Source organism: Phalacrocorax aristotelis, chromosome 3, assembly GCF_949628215.1.
Source record: "Phalacrocorax aristotelis chromosome 3, bGulAri2.1, whole genome shotgun sequence".
NCBI classification, from domain to species: Eukaryota; Metazoa; Chordata; class Aves; order Suliformes; family Phalacrocoracidae; genus Phalacrocorax; species Phalacrocorax aristotelis.
The window spans coordinates 57,464,620-57,477,475 of NC_134278.1; positions in this window are offsets into that span (position 1 = coordinate 57,464,620).

Below are 12,856 nucleotides of genomic sequence, written 5' to 3' on the forward strand. Positions count from 1 at the left end.
AGGGTGGAGGTACTTGAGGGTGAGAGATGGGATCGACAGTTAGCAAGGGTGCATCTGCTCCGTAGCTAGTCTACTTGCCAGCAGCCACCAGGCTCTCCTTGGTCTGTTGCTGATAAGCACCTCTTAGTCTGGCACTGAGACAGTAGCTGAGGTGCGGACGAGCTCTGGTCTGAGCCTGAGGTCTGAGCCTGAGCCATCTTCCCCCACAAGGCTCGCTGTAGTGCAATGGGACCTTCCCCCATCTTAGGCAGGGTAATGGATGTGGATTTGCAGCTGCAGCGACAAGGAGAAAAGACATGGGGGAAGGCAGGCAGCAAGGGCTGGTCTCTTCTGCTCCCTGTCACAGAAGTGCGAGGCTTGGGCTGTCAGTGAATGAGGATTTGGTCCTCCTGCATCCTGTGTCTCCTCAGAAAGGCAAAGGGAGAGCAGGGGGTGGGGAAAAATGTTGGAGTCCCTTTAGTTCAGCCAGTAGATCCACAATAGTAATACTTAGTGATCACTTTTGTTTGTGCAATAATTTGAGCCAGTAAAGTGTGCTGCGTTCGTCTTCTACATAGCACCACCACAACAGCCAGAAGGTCCTGCAGGCTCAATGTCAGCTCACAGCTAGCACGGTGGCTTGCTTTGTGTGACGAATTCATAATCTCTCAGAACAGGAGTCCATTCCCTCTCCTTTGAGTAGCCCTTACTCTTTTCCAAATATGAGTTGTCATTAGTTACAGATTTTTTCTGCCTCAGTATTCCCACAATCTTCACAGTGTGCTTTTTTTCCTTACAAAAACCTCTGGTAGCCAAGGCAGACTATTTCTGAGAGACCAGCCTGATCTCTTTTCTTTCAGAATATTAAATCACATCGTTGTTCTCTGATTCTTTCATTCTCTCTGCTGTCTTATTTGGAGCATCTACTGTGGAAAGATACCGAAGCTTTACATACACTTCACTGTATCAAATCATCATCCTCCTCTTTCAGCACACAACTTTTCTAAGAAACGGTAGCAGAGAACCTATCTGCTACAGGAATTTCTCTTCTGGAGTTTTATTTCATTTTCAAGTCATACAGCTTGCTTGACAGCTTAAAATCAAATCGTGAAGTCTTGGTTCTGTAGAAACTAGCAGTTGTTCCTCTAGAATCTGGAGGTCTATTTTGGCTGTTCGTATGCTACTATGGAAATGCTTAGGACTTTGCTTATCTTCAGCCATGATGGTAAATACTTTCCTTCACACTGGAGTTTCTTTTAACTAGTTGCTGTCAGTCTTCTTGCCACTGGAAAAGCCTCTTGCAGCATTGCTAGGTTTGAGTCCTTTCTTTATTTTCACTGCGGCGCTTCAGTTTTATTCAGTTTGAAGGGAGTTGGAATCCTTTATACCCAGGTATTTGTCTCAGATGGCTTCCCCAGTGTGATCTCCTGCTTCCCTGTGAGCCTCTTGAGTTTATATGGACATGAGAATCATAGTTGTCTGTTATTTGAGTAGCTCTCTGAATTTTGTTTTAGAAAATAACAGGACCCAAATAGCTGACTTTTTTGGTTTTTGTTTGTTTGTTTGTTTGTTTTTGTTAGGGAGCTTCTTACTAAAAACTGTATATTTGTCAGATGGTTATTGGAAAATTAGGATTTTTCCAGACTAGGGACCACATGTCAGTTCCACGGTCTGTACAAGCAACTTCCATCAGCTCCTTCAGTGAACACCGGCTCTGCAGAGATCCCAGAGCTGCACTGTGGGGGATCCCAAACACGGCTACACGCACTTTAACCTGCAGCAGAAAAGCCCTAGTGACCATTTTGTCTCTTGAGTTCGTGTCCTCAGACCACTGAGAGGAAGGGCAAGCTAGACAGAAGAAGATGCACTGAAACAGGCTTATGCTTTAGACAAGGCTTTTCCAAATCCATGGTTTTCTGTTAGTGGCTCACCGCACTGGTAAACAGCATGAGAGGGAGAATCCTGAAAATTGCCCCAGGCAGGTGGTGGACAAGTTGCCTGCCTGCCTCATGCTGAGGGAGGCTGCACTTCTTTCCATGAATTCCTGCCCTCAGTAGTTGAGTTACCATTCATTGCATTTGTCATTTGAAGGAAAAGCAAGTAGGAGGCTGGGAACACAGTGCAAAGAATATACTGCCTGGCATACACAGAATAGACCCTAAGGCTTGCAGGAAACACAAGGCATATGTATGTGTGACCATGCGTGCAGCATGTGCACCATAAGCCCAGCAGGTCTTCGTATAGCTAGGCACTGCATGTGTATGTGTTATGAATGTGCACTGCATAAGCAGAAGTTAAAACATTTTGTGAAAAGTGTTGAGCCTGAAGTGTTTTTCTGTGTACACCCAGTTGTACAGAAGCCGTGAGCATGTTTCAGTGTGACCTAAGGCATTGCTTCGTGAAGCATCCATCAGTACAGTACAGCAGCATCACACCTTTCATCATGAACAGACTACCTTACACCCACAAATCTCAGAGACACATAAAAGCACCTTTAGGCCTTCCCCGATCATATTTCCAAGGACACACACAAAAAAGAGAACATGTGTAAGGCAATAAAAGAGCAAATAAAAGGTGGCTGTAATGGGACCTTTCTCATCTTCGTGCCACGATGCCAAAATCATAGCAAGCGTCGGCATTAAATCTGGAGGAAGCAAAATATTCAGCCTTCAAAACGGAAGGAGAAAACTGAGGAAGGCTTTTGTTCTCTCGACATGGATAAGGAGATATAGCTGAAGATCATCTCCCCCAGAGGGCAGTGCAACTTAAAGAATGGAAATGTCTCCCTGGTGGCATTTAAATGGAAATCAGCAATTTGAAGATGTGGGTTTTATCTCAACGGTGTTAAGAAAAATGGTCTGCAGGGATGTATCTTCTGGAATAAATCTGTGTACACAGTACAACTCTACATTTCACTCACTTTAAGCCATATTTAAGTGAAATCTACAAAAGTCATTTTTTCCCCCCTTGATTCTCCATATAAAAAGTATTTTTGAAATAATGTCTCTATTATGAGAGAGAAGTGGAGCACAAAAGAATAAAATTCTTGTTTCTGATTGACTGTGCAAAGACTCCTAATAGAGATATCTGAAATTAAATGTCATTCAGAGGCCGTATTTTTAAGGCCTGACCTAGATGTAAATCTAATACTGATTCAAGTAAATAGATAACACTATAGAATAAACATTTCTCTTTATCTCTTACTTGCAACTTTTTTTGTTCTAGCAATGGATTTAAATGGTAAAGCATTATTATGCATGTTTATGAAACTATGTTTTGTCATCTAGAAAAATATATTACTGAGTAGAAATTCATTAACAACGTACATATTTTTGGTAAATATCTATGGATTTAATCCTCCTTTCAAAAAGAGTGAATAATCCGAAACTGTTTTATATGGCTGCTGTCATGAAGCAAAGAACAAAAAAATCATCAGTTTGTGCTAACTGCTGTCACTCCATTCATGACAAGAGAAGATTAAATGCAGACTGGGTCAAGACTGTTATTAACATTCCTATTAAGCCCTATCACAGCCATTGCAAGTGAGAGAGGAAACCTAATTTCTACCTCTGTTACTGTTATTGTTTGCCTGGTCAAAAATGCTCTCCAAGGGTAAATTAACAAGACAGTTCCACATCACGACATAATGCTCTATGCTTTTAACAGGATAAGATGATAGAAATATTTGTAATAAAATCAACCCCCTTCAATTTGTGTAGCACAGTGTGGTTCAGTGTGTCTAAATAATTAGCATTTTGTAGACTGCTGCTAGCACTGTACCAGTGTGTGATGGATGCCTTTACAACTCCGTACTGACAACTTTCAGTCTATTCCCATCTTGCCTAGTGGTCCAGCCACGAGAAGCTTTGTGTTTGTATTATTCGTCCTGGGGATAAGTCTAAAGAAGTCTGTGGAATTCATCAAGGAATTCTTTTTCCCCCTTATTTTTTGTCAGCCAGTGAGATTTTAGAAGACCTGGGTCCATTTATGTTCTTCAAAATCATCCGATCTTGTTTATCAGAGAGCTGTTGTGCGTCTGAGAGGACCAGAGGACACACAGCTGACATTGCATTAGGCTGCCTCCAGTGTCAAGCCTAAGTGACCAGAGCCCTGGTCACGGTGGCTTTGCCGAAGGCAGCTTTCAGCGCAGGCTCGGAGGGAGGCTCGCACTCAGGGTTCGCGGGGTGCACGCTGGCCGGCTGTGACTGCTCTGATGCCCTGTTCCCTTGCCCATGAATAAACACTGATCAGCAACCTAACAAGGACAGAGAGGGAAAGTTCTTCGAAAGCTGCCCCTTCACTCATGTCCAGTGTTAAATGGTAACCCGCCTCTCTTTGCTGGATTATTTTTTCTTCTTTTGCAGGCAGGCAGGGTTTCCTTAGCTTTTACTCTGAGCAGATTTGCCAAAAACTAGTTCAGAACTGAAAGCCATGCTATCACCATCTGTTATAAGTAACCCTCATAGGTACAGGCACACACAGATTATTTGTTATTTCTCATTTTTCATGTAGATGTGGGTATATAGATAAGTGTGTGTGTGTGTCATTACACATCTGCATGTTGCACACTGATACACATATACATGTACACGAATATGTACACGTGTGGTCCTGTGTGCATTAATATGTTACTTGAAATGAACTGCCATGGGTCTTTATGCTGTACCAGCACTTCCAATGAATTCGTTGGCACTTCACTCTTCATTTCAACCCTGTAGATACACAGCCGTTTGTTTTTTCCTTATATCTTTTTATTAGTAATGGCTAATTCGGAGCCAAACCCTTTTCCTGCATTTTTATAAATGCCTCTTAAGGTCTACGTGAAATCTACCTCTGGGCCAGAACCTTAATTGGCACAGTGTCACCTGTCTCCACTGAATTTGGTGGAGATATATGTGCCCCAACATCAACTAAAAATACTATGATTTTTATATATACAGTAGGCCGCACATATAATTATATGAGCTGTGACATTTTTGTTAATTGCATCTCTTTCGACAAATACATGTAACAACTGTCTCACCTAAAAATAGGCCAAGAAATGTAGATATTTTTAGCTATTAATCAATAGGCAAGTTTTAAATGAGGCAATTTAATTCTAAATGGCCTCAGAATTCTGTACCTCTTAGTTAAGGCCTAGATTAGAAGAAGATAGTGGTCTCAACAGTATCTGCTTTTCTGGATAGCCGTATCTGAAGCCATTTGATTATTGACATAAGTTTTTCAAAATAACTCTTAAAATACATACATGCATACATACGAAAAGCAAAACTGTTACAGAAAGCTGATCCTTTTTTAGAGAAGGGAGTTCAATTTTTGTAACGCTTTTTTATATCTGCAGAGATGTTATTGGAGCTGCGCCAGTATACATCAGTTATTACTGGACTGTATTATTAATGACCTTCCCTTCATTTTCAAAGGCGATGAGGATACCTTTCCCTCAATTACGTGTATTGGCTAAGCATAAAGTTCACCAGTCAGGAGTGGCAACGCAGAGGTTCTAATCTTAAAATGCAATCACAAGGAGGTAAAGCTGTACGATTGTAGTAGTTACTCCATAAAAACACTTACCTGTTGCAGCAACACAACAGCAACAGCCAGGGATCATTTGGCCTTTAGGACTGATATTTCAGGCACTATGGCTCATTTCAAAGGAATTAATAACATTGGTGGGATCAGATGCAGTTTTTAAGAAATGAAAACATGAAATTGCTGAGCCACTTAGCTGTTATTTAACTGGCTCTGGCAGTTGTCCCAGAAGACAGGGGGCAATGAATGTGATGCCAACTTTTCCAAAGGCTCCAGGGGCACCTGCACAGCTTAGCCTCCCGGGAACCCGGGCTTCACAACCTAATAGCATTCTTTCAAAAAGTTAGTGAGCATATGAATAAGGGTGATTTGGCTTCTGCAGTGTACCTGGATTTCTGAAAAGCCTTACACAAGGTTCTCACTAAGAGCTTTCAAAGCAACTAATCAGTCATGAAATTACAGAAGAGGCTTCCTTCTCGATTAATAGCTACTAGCAACATCCATCAAGGGCTATTAAACATAATTGTCCACTTGCAACCTCTATTCAGGAAATCCTTAAAATGGTAATTGCTGGAACCGGGATGGCAGAGCTATCACCACCTGCTTGTCCTTCGCTTACACTCTTTCCTGAAGCATTTGCTGTTGGCCTCTGTCAGGGACTTAATGTTGCACAAGAAGACTTTTACCCTAATGCTGCCTTTCCGATATTCTTAGCTTAGCATCAAACTATGCACTGAGTAATAACAAGTATCTATATTTTCCTCTTTTTAATGATAAAGGGACTCTTCCTTACATAACTTAATTTTATTTAAAAATAGAGCGACAATTTCCACATCAATAGCTTGTTTTATGAAGGATATCAAACTTACAAAATTTGAGCCCCGTTGCCCATTTTTTTAATTGCTGCAGCGCAATGTAGGGGGCAATGCAGAAATCTATCGTTCCTACTGTTTTTAGAAGATTTTGGAGAAAGGAGCGCAGTTCCTGCAGTTTGATGAGTTGTGGCGAGAGACGTCCTCTGCTGAGCCCTGGGAGACAGACAGGCAGGGACACAAGTCAGCCATAATCCTTCAGTCCAAGAGGGGGGAAGGCAACGGTGGAATTTGCATACGTGTGCTTTAATAACTCAGCACTGAAGTACTGAACACGAGGAAAGTTCGGACTCCAACATGAACTCTGCATCCATATAAACTCACGTAAGAGAGAGCAACACTATTCAGGTCAACTTCTGCAAACGTAAGCATTTTCCCTCACTACAGCTTCTTCTCCAGCATCAGTGGCAGATTCAGGTGTAGAAGCAAGCAGTCTTGTCCCGTAAACAAAGCTGTTAGCAGAAAAGATTTATGGCTGTGTAGTAAATGGACAAATTGCGCTCTCAGTCTGATAAGCTGTTGGTGTGATCTCTTGGCAGGCTGCAACAGTTGCTGCTGGCTTTTGGAGTGGAAGAAGTTGCTTGTGTGTAAGTATAACCTAATAGTAAAGACACCATGGATATACTGATCAGTGCATTCAAAGGAAGTAAATCAGTATTTATTTTCTGAATCCTTTGACTTCATATGGAAGTAGTTTTTAAACAGAAAAAAAATCAGCATTTTCAGAGATGAATGCCTAAATGAATATGTTAATAAGTCTCTGCAACCCTATTAACTTCAGCTGAACTTCATGATTCTCTGGACCTCCAGCTAGCAGACCATTCAGGCCACCCAGAAATCATGCCTAATTTTTGGTCCCTATTTTCAAAAAGACCTTGAAAGAATGCTTAAAGCCAGACTTATTTTTAAACAATTGTTTCTTTGTGATGATGGGCAACTTATTTTGCAGAAACCAAAGTTATACAGATTTAATACTATGAAAGAAAAAACCACACTGAACAACATAAGCCTCTTTTTGCCATTTTTCTTCTCTGGCTTGACAGGTTGGTTTGAAGAACAGTGGTTTTTTACTGCTAAGTCTGAGTTTCATCATTCACGATATTCTGCACTGGAGTTATGGTATTGGAGCAGTCACTTTATAATAATGATGGAAGCCACAGGCTAGAGGAAGCCTTCAGAAGCACTGGTATTTCTATGGCTGCTTTGGAATATGTTTAGCACTGATTTCCTCTTTATGCGTATGAAATTAACCAAGCACAGCAAGGTTTTGTTGCATGCATCTGGTTCGCTACTCTGCATGTGGAAGTTTGTTATCACAAAAACCACAGGAATCTCAGTAATTTTTCTTACTTATTTAATTGAGACTTTCTATCAGCAGGGTCACAACTTATTTCAAAGTGTTCAAGTGCTGTTGAGGGATCAGAGCAGAACCCTTTTTTGTTCACAGACAGTAAAAGCCCACCTGATGGGTGGGTGGAACTGGCGCATAACATGACCGCTGGGTGAAGCGATCAAGCACTGGGTGAAGCATGATCTCGATGGCATTGCCCTGCTCCCACTCATCAGACTGGCAGGCTCACAAGGATGATGGGGTCTCAGGTACTAAATCATGACCTGTAACCACCTTTGATGGTCTACCACTGACCCATGAGATGTTATCAAGAAAGACGTAAGTACTAGCAGGTATTAAAGGTAAATGTATTTGAGGTATTTACTTCAATACAAATAAACTCTATTTCTTGACTGAGGTCTACTTGATAATATCCTGGCCTATATACATGGCTTCGCAGCAATTACAACTTAGCAACAAGGAGGCTTTTGTCTGGGGGCACTAACACTTCTCTTTCCCACTTTTTTAACTATTTTAAGTTTTGTCTTTAGACTATCACTTTACCTGTTGTTTCTTTTTTTCTCTGACAAATGATTCTTCTTCTTCTTGAAGCCTTTATAACAAGGAGGGACACTGGTCAAATATCAAACAATGGTAATGGTGTCAGGAAATGTTTACTTAGTCTACTGTGAATTCAACATGTCCCCTACAGGATCCATTTCCTGTATATAAAAATTCTGATGTCTAAAAAGAAGAGAGGGGTTCATTTAACCATTCAGGAGTTTAGGAGGGGTCTATCTAGTCTACTGCCACAAATGTGGCAATGTATCTCATTCATTATTAGCAGCTTCTTGATTTCTTCCTGATCCCAGTTGCAGATTGGTTTATTGTAACCTAAGGCAGGAAAAAGAATCACTGTAATTTTTGTTTCTGTACTAAGACAAGATTTTGTATTTTTTCATACCAGTGCAACTGTATTATTACTGTTTCATCAGTCTTACATAAGTGAATTACAAGCATTGATTTTATAAGTTATTGATGATCTATTACATAAATACTGTCTGGTCTAGGTTTGCTTTCTTAGGTTTTCCAGGCTTTCCCAGAATATTATTGTGGCAACTTGCTTGATATGTTCTCTAGATTTTATATAAACGGTTTATTTTATATGGATATCCCTTCAGATTCAGATTGAAAAGTGTTTTTCTTATCTTGCCTCTTGAATTTCATGACAGCTTAACTTTTATCCTAGAAAACATCTCTCTCTGATGACAACATGAGCCAAAGGCAATGCGTGGCAAGAACAGAGAAAAAGCATTCATCTAAAGGAAATACCACCTGACCTCCCTCCTTCTCTGGGCTGTCAGGGCTCTAGCCTGCAGCAACTCCCAGGTCCTCTGGCTCTCCAGAACCTGCAGTAGTCAGCAGCATGGTCCAGACAGCTTCTGCCAGCTCTTCATTGCACTCTCATCTTACATCTTACCACCGCTTGTCCTAAGCAGCCGACTGTTTCACACCTACCCGGACACAAACCTTTCAATGCTGAACTAGACCAACTTCTAATTTGGCTAACACTAGGACAGTCAGGCCTGGGTTGCGCTGTCTCCCAGTGAGGATTAGCACTACGGTTTTCAGCAGCCTCCCATAATTTCTGGAATGCCCCCAGACCAGCTTTGTCTGTGGGCAAAGTAATTTAGCAAAAGCTGACCAAGTTGCAAATAGCATTTGCCTATTTCCGTGTAGCAAACCTATTTCAGGTGGGCCTGCAAGGTCTTGTAAAAAAGGCAATGAGATTTTGTGCCAGCTCTGAGCAGTGAATCAGAGCTTAGAGACAAAGATGTTGTTCTTGCCTACCCACCTGATATCCAGAAAAGAAGAGCCAGCTCCAGGCTACTGAACAACTGAGGCAAATTCCAATTTTGATGCTCCAAGAAAAAGACTAAAATGTAATTTGTCTTCTTTCTGAGGTGGCAAAATCTGTGACAGCAGTGTGTCAAGTGAGGCAGATGAGATAACAGGCCTGAAAGAGGTCAGTGGTGGTTTCAGAGCGATGTGGATCATGAAAGAGAAAGGTCCAAGTGGAGCTGGTCTAAGTGGTGCTGGGAGTGTATTAAAGGTCACTATCCAGTGTCCATCATCCTGGGTAGATTAGAGGCCCAGAAATGCCCTCATCTACCTTTTGCAATGTGCCAAATCGAAGGCCACTCTAAAGCTTTCTTAACAGTCTCTTAAATGATGTACCCCAGATAAACATCTTGTTCCCTGAGCTCCCCTACGTAGTCAGCGAGCAGACGATAGTTAACCCGCTGCTGTTTTCCTCATTGATTTAAGCGTGGAGTCTGGGGGGAGAGGGCTTTGGTCTGTGGCATCTTGGTGACAGGACCCCAAGGCTTGGGACTTGAGATGTGTTTCTGGAGGCGGATGAGCTGCTTCCTGCATGTATGTCCTAACCCAGATGGAGAATGAAAGTGGAGAGCAGCATGCAGAGTGCGAACAGGTGGGGTGAATCCAGACTTACACATCCAAGCAGTCACATTGTGGTATCCCAGAATGTGTGACGTGGTTTGGGCATATAAATATGCAGAATATCTTTATATATAAAACATAGACATTAGTGCAAAAGAAATATGTTAAGCCCATGATGAGTATTTTTATACCATGCTTGTAAGTTGAATTTACAGTGTTATGCTTTTATCCTTATTGGATTAGCTATTGACAGATGCCATTCTGGACCCCAGGTAACATCCCTAGCATTCCATTTAGTAGCAGGTATTTTCATATCTAAGCACTATAAATGCTGATTCTTGCTGAAACTCGTGTTTATACTAGTTTTTACACACATCTATCTAAAGAAAGAACCACAGATGGTCAAGCTTAGGAGCCTGGGAACCATTTTATAGACCATTCTGGCATTCTCATGTCAAGGCTTGATATGCCTTTAGCAAAAAAATAATTTTAAAGCTGACTGCAGGAAAGGAAAAAGGTCGGTCCCAGACACTTTCATGCCCTGGTAAATCTAAAGAAGGGAGCAAACTATAGATCCTCTGTACTCCTACACTGGCACACCACAGAACCACAGAATCCCAGGTTGGAAGGGACCTCAGGGATCATCTAGTTCAACCTTTCTAGGAAGAGCAGAGTCTAGGCAAGATGGCCCAGCACCCTGTCCAGCCGACTCTTGAAGGTGTCCAGCGTGGCCGAGTCAACCACTTCCCTGGGGAGATTATTCCAATGGGTGACTGTCCTCACTGTGGAAAATTTCCCTCTGGTGTCCAATCGGAATCTCCCCAAGAGCAACTTGTGTCCATCCCCCCTTGTCCTCTCCATGTGACTCCTTCCGAAAAGGGAGTCTCCATCTTCTTTGTAGCTGCCCCTTAAGTACTGGTACATGGTGATGAGATCCCCCCGAGCCTCCTTTTCTCAAGGCTGAACATCACTGACCATCTCATGGGGATTTTGTGGAAGGGAATCTTAGGGCACCAATGCCTCCTTAATTTGCACTGTGTGATCTAGGAGGGAAAGAAAACCTAGATGAAATAAGAATATAAAATGAATATGAAGGAGAACCACCTACAGCAAAAATGAGTATCGGAACAGCTCTGCCTGCCTTAGGGGACTGTGGCGCAGCTGCAGGGGCACAGCCCAGTCTAAGCTAGCTGCACCTAGTTTTTAGTGTTTATTTTTGGTACCATGTATTTTATTTTCAGCTTCTGATATTTGTAGCATTACCTGGTTATCCAGTTAATGCTTAAGAGCAAAATAATTAAAAGGTTCATGCACACTTAAACATCCTTAGAAGTTCCTTAAAATGGGTGAAAACCCTGTGGAAGTTATATCTTGCCATCAGCATTATTTTTTTTCTGAATGAGATATTGTCATAGTTTTGCTTTGAATTGGGCTGTATTTTAATGGGTGCTAACTAAAACGAAGTTTGGAAAACATTTTTTCTCTATGTTTTAGTGTTTCAAATAAAAGTATTTTTTTCCTTCACCCGGACTTTTTTGCCTTTAGGCTACTATTAAAACCCCAAAACCTATATCCCAAACCCTATATTTTTTGCATAATTTACAATTTTTCTACTAAATTATAAAATTTTCAATGAAAGTAAGGGGATGGGCTAAGGATTTCATGTTGTTTACCTTATGAAAGCTGAAAAGACAAAAGCATAAGATGTGGTGGTCAAAATCTCTGCTTTTGCAGGCTTTGTTTATGTTTTTAATATTGCCAGCATTAATACTCCATGGGAATCACTGAATTTTCATTCATGGAGAATGAGAAGAGGATTCCTCAGGTAACTGGTTGTAATTGATGAGTTCTTTCTCCCAGAAAAGGTTGGACCAGATCATCTTTTCAGGTCCCTTTCAATCTGGGCTGTTCTGTGATTCTGTGAATGACACAATAGCATTAGTTTACACCCAAAGTTATATTTCAACATTATAGTACCAGGCTCATGGCTTTTGGTCTTGCCACTTTCTGGTTTCAAATATTATTCCCTCCTGATGAGGATGAACTGAGTTAAATAAACTAATAATAATTTTTTTAAAATCACATTTTCTGATTGACAAACATCTTTTTGCTATGTATTTCTGTATTTCACATCCGTAGTGTAGTAGAGGAAACTCGCATTCCGTTGTATTGCACAAAACCAAAACAGGAGCAATGTAAGTCACTATTTGGCATTTCCCATACAGCAAGGACCACTTTGTCTGTCTTCTAGGTGAAGACTTACTTAAAGGAGCAGCTCTATTAAATTAGAAGCACATTCAAGTGGGTAAACATTGCATAAACTCTAAATAACGTAGCAAACTTTCCAGTGACAATGCCCAAATCATTTGGTTATGAGTTTAGAAGACCAGCCATCTCTGCGTATTGTGAACTGTCCCTTGGTGTGTCTAGAACTCTGAGGAGGAAATAATGTTTTCTAGTGGACAGTTAGGGGAAACATATCTCTCAGGGTTTATGAAAGTGGAAAAAAACTCAGGCTGTGTGTGTTCTACATAGTTATGATCTGAAAATTTTACATTCTGCAATAACCAAGCTCTTTACTGTTGCTAAATTGTTGTGGCAGAAACTTCATAGTAAATTTGAATTACGGAGAGATCACATACACCATTTCTGCAGTCATCGAACTTTTGTGTGAATGATTACA